Source organism: Ursus maritimus, unplaced genomic scaffold, assembly GCF_017311325.1.
Source record: "Ursus maritimus isolate PB19 unplaced genomic scaffold, ASM1731132v1 scaffold_8, whole genome shotgun sequence".
In the NCBI taxonomy this organism is placed as follows: domain Eukaryota; kingdom Metazoa; phylum Chordata; class Mammalia; order Carnivora; family Ursidae; genus Ursus; species Ursus maritimus.
In genome coordinates, this window is record NW_024426996.1 from 12,700,920 (window position 1) to 12,717,510 (window position 16,591).

Genomic DNA, 16,591 nt, shown 5'->3' on the forward strand with positions numbered 1-16,591 from the left:
CTGAAATTTTTCTACATCTTGATCTGAGTGGAGGTTACCTGGGTGTATATATAATAAAAAATCATTGAATTGTATATTTATGATTAATGTAATGTATGCACATTTATACATAAGTGTGTATAACCTCACTAAAAGAGTTTTTATTTTTTTAAAGATTTTATTTATTCATTTGAGACAGAGATACACAGAGAGAGAGGGAGAGAGCATGAGCAGGAGAGAGGCAGAGGGAGAGGTTGAAGCAGACGCCCCCCTGAGCCGGAAGCCCAACGTGGGGCTTGATCCCAGGGCCTGGAGATCATGACCTGAGCCGAAGGCAGACACTTAACCATCTGAGCCACCCAGGCACCCCTAAAAGAGTTTTTAAAATTGTAAACCACAACACATTATCTAAAGTACCCTGGAGAAATGAGATTGACTATAATTCTACATTTACCTCTTACATTTTATCAGTACAACACAGCGTGATATTCCTGATTTTTAATCCCAAAGACAAAAGGTTTTTTAGCATTCCTCTTTATCAAAGCTTCTTTACCAGAAGACCCTCTTCTCTGGCTATAGTACCCTGCTATCTTGATGGACAACTTGGAAGGCAGTGATGACAGGACGGTAAGTAAGCCTTTGACCCCTTATGATTCTTAATAATAGCAGTAGAAATAAAGAGAATAAACGTAGGCTGAGACTGGAAGAAAACTGCTATCTGAACACACAAGAAACATGGGCTCTAATCCTAGTAGCGCTTGTCATTTTCACAGTACTTTTTATCTGCAAATTCTTCACAGTGGGAACCTCTGGTACCAAGAGAGCAATAACCATTGTTTGAGTCACAAAAAGGAAAGACGCAATGAGGTAAAATACTTGTCAGAAATTAGCAATTCAAGCCAGAGCTAGAACACAAGAATTTTTGAAACATAATCTTGAGATTCAAATGTCCTAGCTCTTCTGAGCTTCTTTAAAATGCTGGGTCTCAAGAATGTCAGAGTTCTTTAAAAAAATGTCTTTTCAGTTAAAGTTCCAGGCTTTTGATGTCCATTTTAATTTTTTAGTCATTACTAGAGAAAGTATGTCTGATATCTCAGCTTATGGGCAGCAATCTCTTCCAAAGGCCGCGTACTTGGCGATATTTCCAGGTGAACAGGTATGTTCTAATGCAAACAAAATGTTATCTCAGGAACTGTTTTCATGTTCAGCACAATTTATTTTCTCTGACCTGGAACAGAGCCCATTTGGAGATGCAATATGTCATCATAAAACGAGAAGTAGTATATCTTTTCCACTGGACCTTTGGCCTGGTTTCCAGTATAGACAGAAGACTTTTTTCCTATGAGCTTATAAAGCATGTCATTTACTTTCCCATAGTTCTCATTCTTCATTATTATCACACAACTGTTTGAAAATACTAATTTTTGTTTAAAGACTCTAAATATGTCAAGGCCAATTTTTCCCTCTCATTTCTCTCTGGCTTTATTGAGATGTTATTGACATATAACCTATGCAAGTTTAAGGTATACAATGTGATGATTTATTCTTTTAGAATAACAAAAAATACTTTACTAAAACAAGATTTACAGACGTTTCCAGACAAGCCGTACAAAATGGGCATGAGCTTTTTCTTTGTAGAGGCCGGTATTTGAATTCCTGACCCCCTATCTACTGTTCAGCTGATATGTGGGCTCTACAGAGGTGCCCTCAGGAATCCGGAAGCAGCTATGCTGTACCTCAGATGGCCCTCGTCATCAGAATTCTCGATTGCGGACGCACTTCAGTCTAAATTTATTGGCCTCATTTTTGCCCTGGTTCCCACCCACTGCAAGTTTTTGAAGACAGTTTTGTTTTCTATTCCAAGTCTTCCTTTCCCAAGATAACTTCCAGGCTCCTTCAACTGTTCTTCATTTTCCCTGTTTTCAGTCCTTCGCTTCTGGTTGCCGGCGTTGGAATACTTGCCAAGATCCATCTCTATATCCCTCATAGATGGAAGAATAGGGAACAAGATTGATTAGCAGACAACTTAAATATAGTCACTGATTTGCTGCAGGCTTCTTAGAGAAAGTATGGGGAAAGAAATGAGTTTCTCCTAATTTATGTAATTCTCATCATTCATTATTGATCCATTCATTCAATAATTGTATGTCAAGTAACTACTCTGTGCAAAGCACTGGGCTGGGTGTCGGAGATTATAAAACAAACCAACAAAAAAGACAAAAGGAACTCCACTTGGGAAAGCAGGTAAGAAACAATTATAACAGAATAAAGGGGGCTGGAAAAAGGGTAAGCATAGAAACTAAAAGAGAGCCTCTTAACCTGGAATGTTAGGAAGTGTGAGAGTCAGGGAAGTTTTCCAGGAAAGATGACATCTAGAATATCCTCATCGAAATTGGCTTAGCACTCACTTCATGCTCAGAAGTATATAAAGGCTGCTATCATAGAGGGATTTAAATCACACCCATGCAAATGAAATAAAGAAGTCTGAACAGGCCTGAGCATTGTTGTGAAATTGTACTTATCATATGTAGCATTGGCAGAGAGAGTTAGGGAAAGTCCAAGACTCAAAGTTGTTCACTCACTATATCAAGTGGTAGAGGGCAAAATAAAAGATATGTCAGGACTCCTGCCATAAGCAAGACAAAGGCAATTCAATTTCGTTTAAATTAGAAAGAGGATTAATTGGCATAAACCCTGCAAGTTTAAGGAGTAAACTTCGGGAAAGGCTTTATCCAGGTACTCAAATGATGTCCTCAGGATACTGTCTTTCTCATCAATCTCTAGGCTCCACTTTCTTCTTCAGTGGCTTTGTGCTCAGGCAGCCCTGTGTTGACTTCAAGCTGTATGATTCCAGTTTAACAATCCCAGGAGAAAGAGTTTACCGTAATGCTAGGATTGACGCCACCTGTCTCAGCTTGGGTTGTATGCACACCTCTGAACAAATCATTGTGGTAAGGAGAACTTGTTACACTTGGAAGACTGGCCTGGATAACATTCTCACTTCTGGAACCAGGGAGTAGATTTAACTCTATCTGAACTACATAGTGTAATACTTGGAAGAAGTAGTTTCTTCAGGAAAAAAAAAAAAAGAGGTGCTTTTAGCCGAAGTAGGACTAGACATCGGCCTTCAAAAACAAATGCACAAAAAACCAGTTGACCAAATCATAGAGATGAAGAGAAAATACATTCACATTTTTGTTATACAGTCAATCGAGCTGCTGAATTCAGAATTTATTGCGTTCGGAGCACAAAGTGCTACAAAAGATGTTAAAATAAGCCAGACATAGCCCCTACCCTTTAGGAGAATTTGCCTAGAACTTTGCTCTCAAACTTTAGTATGCATAAGATCCCTTGGGGAACTTGTTTAAAATGCAGGATCTGAGCCCTCTTCTAGATTTAGGAAATGAATTTCCTGTACTGGGGTCTGAGGATCGTCATTGTTTTAAAGCAGGTGATTCTAATACAGGTAATCCCTGCATAACACTTTAAGAAACAGGGTCTAGGAGCACCCGGTTGGCTTAGTCATTAAGCGTCTGCCTTGGGCTCAGGTCATGATCCCAGGGTCCTGGAATCGAGCCCCGCATTGGGCTCCCTGCTCAGCGAAGAGCCTGCTTCTCCCTCTCCAACTCTCCCCTGCTTTGATCCCTCTCTCACCGTCTCTCACTGTTAAATAAATAAATAAAATCTTTAAAACAAAACAAAACAGGGTCTAGATGGTGTTAATAAACATACACACAAAAAAATGATAATGCAAGGCAGAAGTGGAAATATTTGAGAGTTTCAAATGTGTGTTTTAAGAGTTTAGAGCAAGCAGGCCTTAGTTTCTGTTATGAGAGATTAATGAAGATTTGGTGGACATGGAGATATATATTCAGGGTTTCATTAGGCAGGTGAAAGAGCAAAATATCTGAAATAAAAGAAATAGTGTGAACCAAAGAACAGAACTTTAACATGCCCAGGAATAATAAGAACTGCTTTCTTGGTCAGGCACCCGGCTGGCTAAGATGGAAGAGTATGAGACTCTTGATCTTGAGGTAGTGAGTTTGAGCCCCAAGCTGGGTGTACAGATTATTTAAAAAAATAAATAAAGGTAAAAAAAAAATTGCATTCTTGGTAAAAAAGCTATAAAAGTAACTTAATGCCACTGAATTTTTTTTTTTAAGATTTATTTATTTATTTATTTGACAGAGAGAGACGGCCAGCGAGAGAGGGAACACAAGCAGGGGGAGTGGGAGAGGAAGAAGCAGGCTCCTAGTGGAGGAGCCTGATGTGGGGCTCGATCCCGGAACGCCGGGATCACGCCCTGAGCCGAAGGCAGACGCTTAATGACTGTGCCACCCAGGCGCCCCAATGCCACTGAATTTTACACTTAAAAATGACTAAATGGGGGTGCCTGGGTGGCTCAGTTGGTTACGCATCTGCCTTTGGCTTAAGTCATGATCTCAGAGTCCTTGGATGGAGCCCCAGAGCAGGCTCCCTGCTCAGCGTGAGCCTGCTTTTCTCTCTCTGCCTCTGCCCCTGCCCCTCCCTCTGCTTATGCTCTCTCGTGCTCCCTCTCTGTCAAATAAATAAAATCTTTTCAAAAATGATTAAATGGCAAATTTTGTTATGTATATTTTACCACAATTTTTTTAAAAAAGTAAGTTAAGATGAACTGGTGGAGGAATTCTATCTGTATTGTAGAAAGCTGGTTTGTGTCTGGAAATCCCTGATAGTTGGAATCCTCTCAATATTTAAAACACAGCAAAGAATCTGGGTCACATTCTTTATCGGCAGGAATGACACACAAATATTTGCTCACTTTGGCACAGTCATCAGAAATGATGTGGGACCCTGGCCCATTGGGCAGGATTCTGCTGCTGTGCCAGGGAGCTGTAAGCCTTCCTGCAGGGGTCCCAGGGCAGGAGCAGGGCAGCCAGGGTGGTGAAAAGGTACTTGAGGGCCCAGGGGAGCAGCTGCTTTACCAACTGAATTGGAAGAATTTTAATATATTCAGCACTGTATCAGTATAAAATGACAACGCTCACAACACTTATGGGGTTGACTCAGCTGTAGGAAAGGTAGAAAGAAGGCTAGATTTGTCTTTTCCTATCACCTCTCACAGACATTTATTTCCTCTGTTAAAAGCACACTTTTCCTTCTCTCCAACCTTCCTGCCTCCCAACTATCCCCATATACACACCTCCGGGCTCCTAGTTCCAACGAGTATATTCTGATGTCCTCCAACAGCATAATCTGAATGTGTTCCAAGTTTTCCCTATGTTCCCAAGCCAGTCCTCCAGCATTTCCTTTACACACCCACCCAAGCTTGTTCCTTTATATCAGCTTACCTGACAAGCCGCCAAAGAAACTGACCTGATAAATTAATACGAAGATGATCTGCACTTTTAGTAAAGATACATGGAGGCGTCTGTGGTTCAGAGTGGTGAACAAATCGCTGTTGCTTTAATTTCCATGAGAAGGTTGGTGGGGTAGGAGCTGTTTTTGAGAATGGAGTCATGTCTGACATCTCTCAAATGATGCCCTGAGGATCTCCACTCATGGATGACATTTCGTACAGCTACCCCTCAAATACTTTTGCCTGAAGGAGGCAGGATGACTAAGTAAAATAACATCCACCAAGAATCTCAAAACTCCAATGATTACAGCCTCATTTTGCTAACATGATCTCAAAAGTGTCCGTGTGTGCTCTTCTTGAAACCCTTTCCCTTCCCACAAACTTTCCTAGAGAGCAGTGAAACAATGGGATTAAAAAGATGAAGTGATTAAATGAAATGAGGTATCCTGAATTGGATCCTGGAACAGAAAAAGGATATTAATGGAAAAACTAATAAAATCCAAATGGAGTCTATTAATAGTGTTGTGCCAGTGTTCATTTCTTAGCTTTGGCAAACATACCATGGTTATACAAGAGACTACCATTAGGGAAAGCTGGGTGAAGTGTATATAGGAATTATCTGTACTATCTTTGTATCTTTCTGTAGACCTAAAATTATCACCTAATAAAAAATTTATTTTTAAGAAAGGTGAAGAAAGAAGAGAATCTAAGCCATAATTAGCCTCTATTCAAGGAATGTCTGCATTCCGACACCACCCTTGGTACAAAGTCTTCCTCCAACTCATTCACAGCCAGGTGAATTGGCAGTCCAGTGTTTTAGCAACATTGCATCATACATAATTATTAAAAAGTGTAAAAAAAAAGTAATCCAAAAAAAAGTTAAACAAGTAATCATTAACAACACTTTAGAGAAACTTTGTTTATATTGATTTAGATTACAGGTATGAGGGGAAAAAATTAACCCCAAGAATTGCTTTTGTAAAAACTTGAGGATTTAATCAAACCATCACTTGAGGTACCTTGGGGAATGAGTCTGGGGAAAAGGCAGGGAGACTTATGCTTTTGACTACGTATTTTTGTATTGCATGACTTATTTTTAAACAATGAGAATGAATTATTTTTATAATTTTTAAATTTTATAATTTTATAAATTTTATAATTTTTAAAACCAAATATAGGGGTGCCTGGGTGGCTCAGTCATTAAGCATCTGCCTTCAGCTCAGGGAGTGATCCCAGAGTCCTGGGATCGAGCCCCAGATCAGGCTCCTCCGCTGGGAGCCTGCTTCTTCCTCTCCTACTCCCCCTGCTTGTGTTCCCTCTCTTGCTGACTGTCTCTCTCGCTGTCAAATAAATAAATAAATAAATCTTTAATAAAATAAAATAAAAACGTAAAAAAACCAAATATATATATATTATGTATTATATCTATAATATATATAGTTTTAAAGATTTTATTCTTAAGTAATCTCTACACCCAACATGGGCCTCAAACCTCCAACTCTGAGATCAAGAGTCACATGCTCCACCGATAAGCCAGCCAGGTGCCCCAACAAATATATATGTATTAAGTAGCAGTTTATACACTATGAGGCAGAAATAGCTATGTTTGAAATGGAACACCAGAAACATTATAATTATAAAACAAAAAAAAAATGCAGTAATCAAAAAGAAAAAGAGGGAAGTAATATGGAAGGAAATATGTACAAATGTTCATAATGCTTAGATATGATGGTAAGATGGATTTTTAAACTTTGTATTTTATATTCTCTGTAGTCAACATGCAGTGTTTATTAGGAAAAATAAAGATAAAAATTACAACCTTTACATATATGTATTTATCAAATTTTTCTGTACAAATGTTATGACATCTGTCCCTATGTAGTTCTTTAAACTTGAGGAAATTAAGAATTTTAGAACATGTATCTTAAACATCTGCTAAAAAAAGCTACATTAAAAGAAATAGGCTGTAAGAACTTGGCCACAGATGCACTGTTTCCATTTCAAAGTTACTTAAGAAAAACATTTAGCTGTGTACAAGGGCTGCCTTCCAAAATACTCGGAGTAACCACCAGGGAGATAACTATTTGAATATTACTGTTAAGTGTCTGAAACCAAACACGGAAGAACTATTTTCTTTCTTTTTCTTTTTTTAATAAGTATTTTCAAAAGAAAATCTTCAAACTTCTGGCTTCTCTCCTGTGGTTTCTTTTCTCATCTCCACTTGAATATCCCTGAAGCACCACAAAGAAAACAAACCTGAAATCAAATCCAACATCTTCATGCCATCGAGTTCCCAGACTTCTCCTCCCACCTTCCCTGGAATTGAAAGCAGGGTTTGAGTATCTCCAGAAAAAAAATAATCATATCTGGAGGAGATTTCACTTAGCCTCAGAGGGTGCTTAGGCCAGGAGGGTCACATTCTCAGAGCTAAGCGGAATATACACAGCCAGGCTGGAGAAGGAGGAAGTTCTTGAGAAAGCACGGTGACAGCATGAGCCCTTAGAACAGAGAGATTAGCCACCAGAGTGTCAATGCTGGGAAGACAGATGTGTAAAGGGGATTTGTAAGAAAGTTTGTTCCATAATATCCTGCATCCCTCAGCCCCACCTCCACCCGTATTCCCAAGGCTTCTTTTTTCTTTTTTCTAAAGATTTTATTTATTTGACAGAGAGAGAGAGACCGCCAGCAAGAGAGGGAACACAAGCAGGGGGAGTGGGAGAGGAAGAAGCAGGCTTCCAGCGGAGGAGCCTGATGTGGGGCTCGATCCCAGGACTCCGAGATCACGCTCTGAGCCGAAGGCAGACGCCCAACAACTGAGACACCCAGGTGCCCCTATCCAAGGCTTCTAAAAAACCGGGCTTGGGGGCACCAAGGTGGCTCAGTTGGTTAAGCATCTGCCTTTAGCTCAGGTCATGATCTCGGGGTCCTGGAATGGAGCCCCACGTCAGGCTCCCTTCTCAGCAGGGAGACTGCTTGTCCCTCTCCCTCTGCCCCTCCCCTGCTCACGCTCTCTCTCTCTCTTAAATAAATAAAATCTTAAAAAAAAAAAAAACAAACCAACAGACTGCCTGGGTTTGAAACCTGATTCCACTTACTGGTTGTTGGCAAATTAACACACCTCTCTATTCATTGATTTCCTCATCTGTAAAATGGCATATGGTCACGCCTACTTTATGGGGGTATGAGAATTAATTGAATTAATCCTGTTTCATAACTGAAATACTGTTTAGTTGGCTACAGTAGTTACCAACTTGTTCTTCCTTTCCTCAGGATCTTCTAGTCTTGATGTTTTTCACAATGGTGCCAGAGGGGCCTCTGGGTGGCTCAGTAGGTTAAGCATCTGTCTCAGCTCACATCATGATCTCAGGGTCCTGGGATCAACCCCCCCCCCCCCCCCACCTTCCAGACTCCCTGCTCAGGGGGGAGTCTGCTTCTCCCTCTCTCTCTGCCCCTCCCCCCTGCTTGCACACACTCTCTCTCTCTGTCTCTCTCAAATAAATAAAAAAAAATCTTTTAAAAAATGCTGCCAGAGATTCTCTAAAATACAGACCTGTATACATTTATCCCCAGCTGAAACCCCTTTAAGTATGGTCAATAGTCACCCTTTGTTTCCAATTCAACTTTTTTTTTTTAGGTTCTAATATTTTATTCAAATTTTACTTTATGTTAATTACAGCATTGGAAGGGAAGGATCAATGTAAGACTCTAAAATGTACCCATTAAACTACAAAAAATAAACCAAGTGGCAAGAATATAAATAGAAATCCAATTTAGATTCTGAATGATGTCACAACGTGATTACAGTCACAGAGACAGTTACGGTTTGCAGCTAGAATTCTTAGAAGCTGTTTCATCTGGTGCAAGGGCAAAAAAACACAACATGAAAGGGAATTTAGTCCTGAATTATTGGTTTCATCATATCCATCTTCTCCACCTCCATTAGGGTAGGAAACCATGGTTCACATAAAAAACCAGCTACTGTGCACTGCAGACTATTTTTGGTGTAAAAGAGGTAATTGGACTGGGGTTGAAACAGGTCATGAAAATCCGTCTAAAGTCTTTTTCAGGGACACCTGGGTGTCTCAGTGGGTTAAGTGTCTGCCTTCGGCTCAGGTCATGATCCTTAGGTCCTGAGATCGAGCCCTGTGTTGGGCTCCTTGCTTAGTGGGGATTCTGCTTCTCTCTCTCCCTCTGCCCACCCCTCCCCTTCCCCCGCTTGCGTGTGCTTTCTCTCTACCTCAAATGAAGAAATAAAATCTTTTAAGAAGAATAAAATTTCTTTCAGATGAGTTAGTACACAACAGCAAACAACAAGCCTCTCCTCCATTAGGGTAGGAAACCAAGGTTCACTTCTCAGGAAGTCACAATTTCATTCATGTACTCAATACCAATTTACAAATTGCCTATAAATTATCAGCTTCCACTAGGAGCCATTTCTAGATAAAAAAAAAAAAAAACCTGACATCTCTATAGGCCACCAAGTTCCCCCCAAGTCTACGGCTGAAAGGACCTTTTTTTAGAATTGGGTTTCCTCTGTATCTCTGAAAGGGTAACACCTTAAAACAGAATCATCTTTAATCTGGAGATCTAACATATTTAGCAATACTGAATCCCAGACAAAGGTACCCTAAATTCTGAAGGTAGCTACCCTGCAAAATAGTTTAAAATTCAACGATTGTACAGTATTCAATTATGCTTGCATTCCAGGCCCAGACCAATCTTGTGGCCACCTGTGTTGACATTCTTGCCATCCAGCAGAGCTGACAGCATCAGTCTGACACCCCTGGCTTTAGGGTCTGGATCTATCCTAAACCTATCAGGCTGGAGTTGTTCACTTCAGTCGGGAAACAGGCATCAGGGTACATCTGATCCTTGGCTGCTATTCCGAAGCGAGCGTTACTAGTTTCTGCTGTTCAGGCCAGATTAACATTGGTCTCCAACTTCTTTTTCACCTTCTGATAAATGGAGTCACTACATTCTATCTTGTCATTAATACTAGTGCAAAGCTGCAATTCATCAGTTTTGTAGCCAACCACAAAGTTGCTCTGGGTCCCCCCAATTTGGGGTCTCAGAATTCATGTGGGAGCTAGCCAGCCAGACAGCCAGACAGCCAGCCTTCTTGACCTGGCACCTGCACACCCCAGACTGAAGGCCCAGCCATGTAGAAATCCACGTCCAGGTTAATGCACTCTCACTTATGCCCTGTCCTTATTTTATCATCCCACCCCTTCACCACCTCCTACCCCCACATCCTGCCCCTGTTCTCTGTGTTTGCTGAGAGTTTGAATCAAAGGTCAGCTTCACTCCACATGCAAGCTGGTCTTCCACAAAAATCTCCATGCCTAGTGTGTTGTCAGTGTTTCATTTCTCCACAGACGTCCGACTTTATTTGGTGCATCTGTACTTGGTTTCCAGGCTAACCCTCACTTTGGTGGTTGATCTCAGTGTTGGCTGAAATTAAGCTTGTACATTCCAGTCTATTCTCAGATTTTGTTTTGTTTTGTTTTCTTTTTAAAAAGATTTTATTTATTAGAGAGAGAGACAGCACAAGCAGAGGGTGAGAGGCAGAGGGAGAGGGAGAAGACTCCCTGCTGAGCAAGGAGCCTGATGCTGGGATGGATCCCAGAACCCTGTATCGTGACCTGAGCTGAAGGCAGAGGCTTAACTGACTGAGCCACCCAGACGCCCCTCAGATTTTGTTTCCAAATCAGGTTTTATGAAGCCAAATCCATAGCCTTTGGTGAAGACATCCCTGGCAGATTTGCCAAGATGAGCATTCACGGGAGGCATAGCCATCCCTGGCTCAGCAGCAGTGGCGTCAGGCTGGGCAGTGGCTATTGAACCCCAACTCAACTTCTGATCCTTAAGTCCTACTACTTCCCACCCACCTACACCATCGTCGCCCACACACCTGGCACTGCATGACTCCAGGCCTCTCCTTATGTTCTCTCCTTTCTCTGGATTCTCTCTGGAATCTCTCTATTATTCTTTAACTAATGAGTTGCTGTTAAACCTTCAACACACTAGTAAAAAATTTTCTCTTCTGTGAAGTGTTTTTCAGCAATCCCAGACAAAAGTGAGTCACTTCCACTTCTTTGTTTCCATTTCACTTGGTATATAGCCCTGCCTTTGTACCTAACATGTTGTGCTGCAATTATGTGTTTATGGGTCTATCTTTCTCCGTAAACTGTGATCTACTCAATGACAGGGACTGCTTCTAATTCTTTGTTTGTCCAAAACCACAGCCACATCCCTAGCACATCAAAGATGTTTAATAACAGTGTGATGAATGGATGAATGAATAAATGAATGGATTAGTATAACACCTCAGTGACATCTACTTTGGTAGGATGGTAAAGACAGTAAAGTGGTGACAAGTAGGATACAGGCTCCACCACTTTAGTCATGTGACTGGGCAAATTTCTGACTTTCTGTGTCTTGGTTTCCTCATCTATAAAATGGTGACAATAATACCTTTTTAGTTGTTTGAATTAAATAATAAATGTATAATGCTTAGAGGAAGGCCTGGCACATAGTAATGATTATATATGTATTAGTTATTATTGTTGTTATTGTTCATGGAGAATCACTGTAAACTCCATAAGAGGTAGGGACTATGTTTTGACCTAACATTTAATTCCTAACTGCCACAGTGCTTCATATACAATAGGTACTCAATAAAGATTTCTTGAATAAATATCAAAATAATAAAAAAGAGAACGAAAGAGAGTAAAAAAAAAAAACCCAAAAACCCACACAAGGTAAATAGGGGTGAACCTGGCACAAAGCACAAAGATATTACCAAGTCACCTCAGATCCTCAGCACAGGGCTAGATGACAAGGTGGCCCTGGAGTTTCTGAATCTTTCATTTCAACATCACAGGAACTTTGACTCTGCCCACCTCATTCACAGTGCTCTCTCTAAAGACATTGAAAGGGCAAGGAATGCTATATACAGGGAGTAATTTAATAAGACATTAAGCACCAGGAAAGCCTGCTTTTTCTTCTGTAGCCCATGGACTCATGACCTGCTGCTGAAACCACTTTTTTTTTTTAAGATTTTATTTATTTATTTAGATAAAGTGAGTGCAAGAAGGGGAGGGGCAGAGGGAGAGGGAAAAAGAGAATCTCAGGAAGACTCCATGCTGAGTACAGAGCCTGACATGGGGTTTGATTTCATGACCTTGAGATCATCACCTGAGCTAAAATCAAGAGTCAGACACTTAACCAACTGAGCCACCCAGGCACCCCTGAAGTCACCTTTTCTGGTTCTTGGCTTGGTCTGTAAAAATCAAACCCTAAATACTTGAATACCTATTTGCAACCAGACTAGATGATGGTGGCTTCAGTAATTGTTTGTCCTCTGCATTGCAGAAACAGAGTCAAAATGAGATTGGTAAGGAGGATGTCTTAGTTCAGGCTGCTATAACAGATTATCATAGACTGGGTGATGTGTTGATAATAGAAATTCATTTCTCACATTTCTGGAGGCTGGAAGTATGAGATCAGGGTGTTGGCAGAGTTGGGTTCTGGCAAAGGTCCTCTTCTAAGCTGTAAATTGCTGACTTTTTGTATCCTTACATGGCAGAGGATGAGAGCCAGCTCTCTGGCTGAAGGTTCCACCCTCATGACTTAATTACCTCCCAAAGGCCCCAATTTCAGACCCCATCACAGGGTTCAGCATGTGAACTGGGGGAATGAAGACACAAACATTCATCAAGTGATCTGCTCTTTACGTAGAGGAGGCAAAATTTTACTCATCTTAGGTTTTCAGCTGGGCTCTTTAACAAAAAGACAGATTAATGAGCAAAAAACATACAATTTAATGTGTGCAGCGTAAGACATCACATGGGAGAAACTTGAAATGTAACTCAAAGTAGTGGCTTAGAATTCTGGCTTATGTAGCATCTTCAACAAAGAACAGTATATGTATAGAGAAATGACAGGGCAAAGGAAAGTAGTTTTAGGCTTCCAAGGGTGGGAAGCTGATGGAAGGTAAATAGATGGGAGAAAGCTGATGGAGTAAAGTTTGTTTGCAGATTCCTTGTTTATTGTCCTTGAGCTGATAAGTCTGTCTCCAGAAAAAGGAGAATTTATATCCTGCATGTAGGCAGAAAGAGGGCAAGTAGAGAGAATAGTTTGCTACTTCTTAATTGCTTTAAGTTTGAAATAATTTTTAAGTCAAAAGGAATATTTTGGGGTGACGTATTCTGATCTCCTCCATTTACTATCCAGAAAAGCCTAAGAGAAAATTTTTTAAAGTTAATTTATTTTTATTTAAATTCAATTAACATATAATGTATTATTGGTTTCGGAGGTAGAGGTCAGTGATTCATCAGTCTTATGTAATACCCAGTGCTCATTACGTCATGTACCCTCCTTAATGTCCATCACCCAGTTACCCCATCTCCCCACCCCCTTCCTCAATCCAGCAACCCTCCAGCAACCCTCAATTTGTTTCCTATGCTTAAGAGTCTCTTATGGCTTGTCTCCCTCTCTGATTTTGTCTTGTTTTATTTTTTCCTCTCTTCCCCTATGATCCTCTGTTTTGTTTCTTAAATTCCACATATCAGTGAGATCATATGATAATTGTCTTTCTCTGATTGACATATTTCACTTAGCACAACACCCTCTAGCTCCATCCATGGCATTGCAAATGGCAAGATTTCTTTTTTTTTTTTTTTAAGATTTTATTTATTTGACAGAGAGAGACACAGCCAGGGAGAGGGAAAAGAAGCAGGGGGAGTGGGAGAGGGAGAAGCAGGCTTCCCACTGAGCAGGGAGCCTAATGCGGGGCTCGATTCCAGGACCCAGGATCACGACCTGAGCCGAAGGCAGACGCTTAATGACTGAGCCAGCCAGGCACCCCAAGATTTCATTTTTTGATGGCTGAGCAGTATTTCATTGTATATATATATATACATTTGTATATACAATTGTATATATATATATATATATTACGTCTTCATTATCTATTAATCTCTCAATGGATATCTGGGCTTTTTCCATAGCTGGGCTATTGTGGACATTGCTGCTATAAACATTGGGGTGCAGGTGCCCCTTTGGATCACATTTGTATCTTTGGGATAAATACCCAGTAGTGCAATTGCTGGGTCATAAGGTCTATTTTCAACCTTTTGATGAACCTCCATACTGTTTTCCAGAGTGGCTGAACCAGCTTGCATTCCCACCAGCAGTCTAAGAGGGTTCCCCTTTCTCTGCATCCTCTCCAACATCTGTCGTTTCCTGACTTGTTAATTTTAGCCATTCTGACTGGTGTGAGGTGGTATCTCATTGTGGTTTTGATTTGTATTTTCCTGATTCCGAGTGATGTCGAGCATTTTTTCATGTGTCTGTGGGCCGTTTGTATGTCTTCTTTGCAGAAATGTCTGTTCATATCTTCTGCCCATTTCTTGATTGGATTATTTGTTCTTTGGTTGTTGAGTTTGACAAGTTCATTATAGATTTTGGGTACTAGCCCTTTATCTGATATGTCATTTGCAAATATCTTCTCCCATTCTGTCGATTGTCTTTTGGTTTTGTCAGCTGTCTCCTTTGCTGTGCAAAAGCTTTTTATCTTGATGAAGACCTAATAGTTCATTTTTGCCTTTGTTTCCCTTGCCTTTGGAGATGTGTCTAGCAAGAAGTTGCTGCAGCTGAGGTCGAAGAGGTTGCTGCCTGTTCTCCCCTAGGATTTTGATGGATTCCTGTCTCACATTTAGACATTCATCCATTTTGAGTCTATTTTTGTGTATGGTGTAAGGAAATGGTCCAGTTTCATTCTTCTGCATGTGGCTGTCCAATTTTCCTAACACCATTTGTTGAAGAGACTGTCTTTTTTCCATTGATATTCTTTCCTGCTTTGCCAAAGATTAGTTGACCATAGAGTTGAGGGTCCATTTCTGGGTTCTCTATTCTGTTCCATTGATCTAGGTGTCTGTTTTTGTGCCAGTACCATACTGTCTTGATGATTACAGCTTTGTAATAGAGTTTGAAGTCCGGGATTGTGATGCCAGCTTTGGTTTTCTTTAAGGAAAGAGAAAGTTGACTAGGAAGTATTATGTAATGGTAGCCCACTAGTTTGAACACCAAACTGGAAAAAGAAAGCAAAGAGGGGTTGCTGGCTAGCTTGGTCAGAAGAGCATGTGACTCTTGATCTTGGGGTCATGAGTTTGAGCCCCATGTTGGGTGTAGAGATTACTTAAAAAGTAAATATATAAACTTAAAAGAAAGCAAAGAGGGAAGGTATGTAACCATATTATAAACTCCATGAAGAGATTGTCAAAGTATAATTTTTTAAAAGTTAAAAATACGATTGTCATACAAACATATAATGAACATATTTATTCAACTAATTTTTATTACATTATTAAATATTTATTTATAAATATTTATCAATATTTATTTAGCTTATTAATTAATAGGGAGTCATCAAGATGGTAAAGCTGGTTCCAACTTAAGAAAGGAACATTAGAATAAGATTGCTAGCTTAGATACAAAACTGGTTAATGTTCTTCAAGGCAATTAAGTGTAACATTTGTGGTTATCTTTTTTACTGGACAGAAATTATTTGCATCTTTATGGGAAAACACATGTAACTTCACTAAGTTCTGGGACTTCACTAAGACTGGGACTTTTAATCAGGAGTAAACAGTGATTTAAACGAAGTGTATTCCCTCTAGACTATTTAAAAAATTTTCTTAAAGATTTTATTTATTTATCTATTTATTTATTTGAGAGAGAGAGTGCGCAAGCAGGGGGAGTGGCAGAGGGAGAGGGAGAAGCAGACTCCCCTCTGAGCAGGGAGCCAGATGCCAGGCTTGATCCCAGGACCCCAGGATCATGACTTGAGCAAAAAGGCTGACGCTTAATCGACTATGCAACCCAGGCACCACTTCCCCCTAGATTATTAAATAATCCTTGGGTAAGCCTGATAAACAATGCCTCCCATGACATTGAAAGGAAATGCCACCCATCTTTTTGCCTTATTTCCAAGTTTTAAAAATGTTTCTTAATAGGAAGGATTTTATTTTATTCTCTTCACTGCTGCATTACTAGCACCTGGAACAGTACTTGCAACTAGTAGGCTCTTAAGGAACAGTTGTTGAATGAATGAATGGTTATGTTTTAAGAAAGTTTTTTTTAATTGGTTGTTTATAATTTAGAGTGCATTTCCCCCCTTTTTTTTTTTTTTGAAGATTTTATTTTTAAGAATATCTACAACCAACATGGGGCTTGAACTCACGACCCCAAGATCAAGTTGCATGCTATTCT

At 40.1% G+C, this 16,591-nt stretch overlaps 1 long non-coding RNA gene and 1 pseudogene across 1 annotated transcript in view; both read right to left on the minus strand.

The window, feature by feature from the left end:
- Nucleotides 1-830: 830 nt before the first annotated feature.
- LOC103677887 overlaps nt 831-16,591 on the minus strand; it is a 42,063-nt gene continuing 26,302 nt past the window's right edge. The window contains exon 4 of the long non-coding RNA XR_572556.2: nt 831-1,953. This is a non-coding gene — a long non-coding RNA (uncharacterized LOC103677887). The remainder of the gene's footprint in view (nt 1,954-16,591) is intronic.
- On the minus strand, nt 9,526-12,335 carry LOC103677964 (annotated as a pseudogene).